The sequence below is a fragment of the Camelus ferus genome, chromosome 26 (assembly GCF_009834535.1).
Source record: "Camelus ferus isolate YT-003-E chromosome 26, BCGSAC_Cfer_1.0, whole genome shotgun sequence".
Taxonomy (NCBI): domain Eukaryota; kingdom Metazoa; phylum Chordata; class Mammalia; order Artiodactyla; family Camelidae; genus Camelus; species Camelus ferus.
Genome location: NC_045721.1, coordinates 15,917,927 through 15,924,731, shown reverse-complemented (window position 1 = coordinate 15,924,731; position 6,805 = coordinate 15,917,927). Strand labels below are relative to the sequence as shown.

The following is a 6,805-nucleotide window of genomic DNA, read 5'->3' as shown; positions in this document are numbered from 1 at the left end:
AAACTGAATATATTTATATGTACATATATACATGTAAATCTATACATATAGATATATATTTTAAGGTAACAGAACAAAGGGGTCTATAATCTACGTCTCCATTTCCAGACAATTCTGATTATCTTTGAGCAACAATTCTACCTGTTCTCTAGAAATATTTAAATTATATTCTTAAAATGTATTACCTACTGAATTTGGGAAACTCTTTCCCAATAAAGAATTGCTTTAGTCTAACCCTATCTCTAGCCATTGGTGGGTGGCAGCATAACACCAAGTATTAATTTCTCAAAATTTACATCTAATTTACATCTGTCCCCAATTCCTCTCATCAACCAGCTCTTTTGACAACATCTCTTGAAAGGAATTGATCTGACAGATTGCAGAATCCCCAAACTTCCATTTCTGGATTTACTAGCTTCTCCTGCTTCTCATGCTCTCACTTTCACCCAGATTCTGAAATCAACTAGATCTCTTGTCCTTTCACTCGTTTTTAAGAGATGCGAAAAACTTTTTAAATTCTGAAGTTAATTATTCTTATATATATGGTAACACTGTTACCTTGTTAAGAGTACATACTAAAGCAGCAGTTTTAAAGTATGATTCCCAAGACTTGATCTTCCTTTTCACTGTGTTTACATTAGCACTGATAGAAGATAAAACTGCTGGTGTCTTACCATTAATCAAGGAAGTGGCACCAAACAGTACAATAGTCATTTCTTGTATTTTTACAATCCCTACCTACTTGGATGATCCCAGTTTAAAAACAAAAGCCTGTTTTACTTAAGAACGTTCTTATTTCTTGATGCTATAATAAAATATTAAATCTCAACTACTGAGTACAGGATTTAGTGTTCTGGGTGACAAGATGGAAAGCACGTGTAAAGCATTATGCTGCAAATAGAAAAACAATGGTTGTCTCAAGAAAGCATTTTCAATGATTGTTTGGGTTGCAAGCCATACTAGCCACTTTTCTTCCCCCCTATAGGACACTTTGAGTAAAAAGAGCAAATGAGAAAAACTGTGCTTGTTCAGATGTAGTGACTTGGAAAGACATTTTCCCAACCACGGACAGAATGACCCTGTCATTTCAACGAAACCAACTGAGAGTATTAGTTCCCAATGATAAAATTTGAGCTTTGAAGCAAAAATGAGAGTTTTGGAAAACATGAATCTACTATTCTAAGCTTAACAGCTTCCCAATACTTAAGTCTTTTCTGATGAAATTGGTGGTGATAGTAAATGTTAGTTTTTGCTATTGCATAGTGAATTATGTCAACATTTGGAAAATCTGCAAACTGAGTGAACCAATATTTTCCAAGGACCAATCAATGCATAATGTTGTAAGATTATGCAATGGTAAAGTGGATTCAAAGTATAAGGCAGACAAATGGATTTTAATGTTACAGAGGACAAAATGTTCATTAATATGATTAAAAAACAATTATCTGAAAAAAGTATTAGAATGATCTCCCCTTTTCCAACTAAGTATTTGTGTGAGGACAGATTTTCTTCATCTACTTCAACTAAAATAACATTACAATAGGTAGAATGCTGGAGCAGACATAATAGTCATCTTCTGATAAACCAGAAATTAAAGAGATTTGCAAGACTGTAAAACCATGTCATTATTCTCAATAATTGTTCAGAAAAAGTTCTTCATAAAAATGTTAGTTTTAAAAAATATTAAAAATAAACATCAGTTTTAACAAGGTCCTACAGTATAGCATAGGGAACTTAATTCACTATCCTATAATAACCACAATGGAAAAGGATATGTAAAAGAATATATATTCCCAATTTACTTTTAGCTTGCATTTATCTTATTACAAATAAAGCTATTATTTTCATATTCTTAAGAGCCACTTTTGTTTCTTTTCCTGTGAATCATATGTTTAGCCTTTCAGCTGTTTTTTTCCACCAGGTTTTGGTCTTTTTTCTTAATTTTAAGAGATACTTAAACACTGAAAAGATTATGCCCTTGTTATTATACAAATTGCAACTCTTTCCCTCTACTTGTCATTTGGATTTGAATTTACCTCAATTCTTTCTTACTGAATCCTTCAAACTCTTGTAGTATCTCTTGTCTTGCCTCCCTAAACATGTCCTAGACTGAAAATAAAACTGATCAGTCACAAAAATGAGCAAGTTTAGAAATTCAGTGGTCACTCCTGGCTTTATCTTACTTAAGCTCTCAGCAATCAACATAGTTGGCCAGGACTCTCCTAAAATGGCTTCTTCTCTTTGCAACCAAGATCGTGTAAATGACATCCATCCTGCTTTACTGGTCTGTTTCTCAGTATTCCTTTTTGGCTTCACATCCTCTTGAACCTCCAAGTTTTGGGGGTACTTCAAGGATCAGTTCCAGTCCCTTCCCTTATTCCAGTTCCACGGTGTCTCCCTAGGTAATCACACTGACTTCCAAAAGTTTGAGTACCACTGTCCAATTTAATCTTTTGTCCAGCCCTGGAACTCCCAACTCATTTGCAATAAATGTCTAGTAAGCACCCCCACATTAATATATTTGTAACACTGTTTGGGATTTCAATCAATAATATCTTCCCTTCCACCAACTCACTTTAAAATTCCATTTAGAAGCATAGTTTAAACCACCATCATTTCATCATCTCAACTAGTGTATAGTCTCCCCTGCCCCAGTTCCATCTCCAACTCCTCTCAGCTCAACAAACAGAATACTATTTTAAAACCTAACTCAGGTTTGTAGTAACTTTCCAGGGCACTTAGGATAAAATCCAAATGTTTAACCGAGTTCTAGATAGTCTGGTCCCCTGCTGGCATCTCACCTATAGCTTACTTCCAACAATTTTAGCTCCTTTCCTCCCTACAGTTAGTTCTCAGCTCAAACATCACTTCCTCAGAGAGGCCTTTCTGCAATTACCCAATTTGAAATACCTTCCCACCATTCACAATCATCTTATTTTTTTTGTGTCTTTTTTTCATATATAATGCTCAATAATTTTTGAAATTTTAAATCAAACCAGCACAAAGGAAATTGATGAAGGACAGAGAATAGAGATGAAATATTTTTACAGAAACCAAGAGAAAGAAAAGTCAGAGAATAATATGTCTCATTAATGTTATCTATGTACTACAGTTCATACCTATCCTTATCTTGTTTTTCCTAATTTTATTTATTTTTCGCCCTAGCTTTCTCACTTACCCTTTTTATACCATTGCATATATTTTTTTTTAAGCTTCCATAAATACTAAAATCAAGTTGAGGTATTTAAAGAAAACCATGATTAAGGAAATGATCTTCAGAGAGAAGCTTACCTTTCCTTGTAATCCTGAGTATTTTCTTCGGGAAAATAGCCAGAAATGGAGACTGAAGAGCTTTTGTCGTTTTAGCTACTCCCTCACTCTCTCCCTTTCTTCTTCAGGCAGGAAACCTTCTAAGGTTTCAAATCCTATCCATATGATAATCTAGAACAGTGGTTATCGAACTTCAGTAGCAATAGAATCATTTAACAGTTTAGTCAAACAGATTTCTAGGCCCCACCCTGACAGTCAGTTAGGATAGATCTTGCATGGAGTCTTAATTTACATTTTAATGAGCTCCTAGAAAATACTGAATATCCCAGCACCTTGATCAGGAGTTTCAGTCTCTTTGGATGGGTGATTATTTTGTTCTTTGCTGCATCTCCAAGGTCTTACATACTGCCTACCAGGTAGTAGCCCCTTAATTAGTTTTTTTTTCTTTAATGAACCTCATGTATATAGTAACAATTTCACAGGAAGAAATTCTTCTACAAGCCATTACCCTAGAATCTCATCGTGCTCTCTCCTTAGCCATACCATTTTCTCTTAAGCCATTAAATAGTTTCACTAGAGAACAGTGCCTGATTTCATTGCTTCCAGAATGTTTGCTGAAGGGAAGTGATCATTGCATTATTTGTAGATGGAAAGTCAAGAGTAGCAATGACTGCGTGACTGAGGAATGTGTCACGATGGGAGGTCAGGGGACAGTTCCAGAAATCTTAGATATGATTGACCGCAGAGGAAAGAAAATCTGCAGAGCTTCCCTAGTTTTACATTCTGTCTCTGGAAGGTTTTTCATTTTTGCTTTTTACATCAGTCAATTCCTTGCTGATCAAACATCAGTGCTTTGTTTCGTTTTTTAAATTGTTTGTTTAAAAAAAAATGCTTACAGGACAATGAGAAAATTCTTTGGCTTGCTCTCCGATCTTCCAAAACCCGGTTCCACCCTAAGTATATCCTTTCTCTCTATCTCAAACAGCACTCCCCACCCACGCCCTCTTCTCCTTTGAGTAGATTGCATTCTTTTCTGTGTGTCCCTCCCTCCTCTGCCTCCTTCTCTTTCTACCCAGTTCTCCTTTTTTCTTTTAAGCTTTGATGCAACCAACTTCTGTGAAGATTTTATCAATCACTTTGGTCATTTATTCTTGAGTTTCATAATTCATATGACTTCATTTTGACAGGAAAACATCATAACCTTTCAATCAAGGGGTAAAACATCAAAATTCTCACATCCTGGAGTCTCCTAAAGCCCTTCTTAGAGAAAGTAAATAGTAAATTATTCTGGAAGACAATATGTTTTAACTTAAGATAATGCTATAAATAGCACACTATGCTACACAGTGTGCTACGTTTTTTTGTATCTACGTATTTCCCACAGTCCATGAGATATGTGGTATCAATACATTTTGTAGTTGATAAAGCTGATGATTTCAAGTTTAAGTAGTTGACCCAGAGCATTCAGTACAGACAGTTACAGATCTGGGGATTTGAATCACAGCTAAATTTCAGAATACTTTACTTCTATGACATGTTAACTAAAATTTTGGCCAATTTATAAAAGAAAGCATCTCAAATTTGCATTACAGTTTATCACAAGATACTTTCAAAGGCCTACTCTAACAATATTATAGTATCTTTGAGTACTACAATTGTGTGATTTAAAAACCTACCTTAAGCATTAAATCGTTATGATAAATTGAGCTTATAGACTTAATGGCCTCCTCTGCAGATCCTGAAACTCAGCTGGGTGGTTGTTTATCTATGGATTAATAATTAGGATTAATTATTAGGATTTATGTTAAAATCCTAATCTCCCAACATGATGGCATTAGGAGGTGGGGCCTTTGGGAGGTGATTAGATCCTGAGACTGGAGACTTGATGATGAGGTTAGTGCTCTTATAAAAGAGGATCCCCCAGAGTTTCCTAATCTTTGAGCAAAGGCCCAGTGAGAACCAGGAAGAAGGCCCTCATTAGACTGTGACCAAGCTGGCAGCTTTATCTTAGAGTTCCAGCCCCCAGAACTATGAGCACTAAATGTTTATAGCCACTCAGTCTGTATTTTGTCATAGCAGACCAGACTAAGATACTAGTGTTCTTTACATATTATTAGTAAGTCGACTTCTGTCCACCCGTCGAGGTCGCTGCCACTACCATGGCTCAGTACAAAGGGGCCGAGAGCGAGGCGAGCCGCGCCATACACCTGCTGAAGCGGGAGAAGCAGCGCGAGCAGATGGAGCATATGAAGCAGAGGATAGCCCAGGAGAACCTAGTGAAATCCAACATTGACCGGAAGTTCTCCGCGCACTACGATGCAGTGGAGGCGGAGCTCAAGTCCAGCATGGTGGGTCTGGTGACGCTGAATGACGTGAAGATGAAGCAGCAGGCACTGGTGAAGGAGTGGGAGAAGCAGCTGGCCAAGAAGGAGCAGCAGAAGGAGCTACAGCGGAAGCTGGAGAAGCTGCGAGAGAAGGAGCACAAGGAGGAGGCCAAGCGGAAGATCTCCAGCCTGTCCTTCACCCTGGAGGAAGAAGAGGAGGCAGGCGAGGAGGACGAGGAGCTGGAAAGGAAAGCGTTCACCACAAAGAAGAGGAAGCTGGGGAAGAACCCAGATGTGGACACAAACTTCCTGCCTGACCGAGACCGGGAGGAGGAGGAGAATCGGCTCCGAGAAGAGCTAAGGCAGGAGTGGGGAAGCCAAGCAGGAGAAGATCAAGAGTGAGGAGATGGAAATCACGTTCAGTTACTGGGACGGCTCTGGGCACCGGCGGACAGTCAATATGAAAAAGGGCAACACCATGCAGGAGTTCCTGCAGAAGGCGCTCGAGATCCTGCGCAAAGACTTCGGTGAGCTCAGGGTCAGCAGGGGTGGAGCAGCTCATGTACATCAAGGAGGACCTGATCATACCCCATCACCACAGCTTCTATGACTTCCTTGTCACCAAGCCACGCGGGAAGAGCGGGCCCGCTCTTTAACTTCGACGTTCACGATGATGTGCGGCTGCTCAGTGACGCCACCGTGGAGAAGAACGAGTCGCACGCCGGCAAGGTGGTATAGGAGCTGGTACCAGAAGAACAAGCACATCTTCCCCTCCAGTCGCTGGGAGCCATACGACCCCGAGAAGAAATGGTACAAGTACACGATCTGGTGAATGTGGAGGTGACATGGCCCCAGGCCTCGGGGCACAGTTGTGAAGTGGTATCTCATTGTGCTTTTTTGATTTGTATTTCCCTGATAATTAGTGACCTTGAGCACCTTTTTACATACATACCTGTTGGTCTGATGTGTTTTTGGAGAAATGGTCTATTCACTTCTTTAGCCCATATTTTAATTGGGTTATTAATTCTTTCACTTTTCTCTTTTTTGGTTTTTCTTTGTTTGTCTGTTATTGAGTTGTAAAATTTACTTATATATTTTGGAAATTAACTCATTATCTAATAAATAGTTTGCAAATATTTTCTCCTATTCTATTGGTTGCCTTTTTCACGCTGTCTCTTTGTAGCACAAAAGCTTTTAAGTTTAATGTAGTC

General features: G+C 38.5%; 1 pseudogene; it reads left to right on the top strand.

Moving 5' to 3' along the window:
* Positions 1 to 5,429: 5,429 nt before the first annotated feature.
* Positions 5,430 to 6,426, top strand: LOC116659981 (annotated as a pseudogene).
* The last annotated feature ends 379 nt before the right edge of the window (positions 6,427 to 6,805 follow it).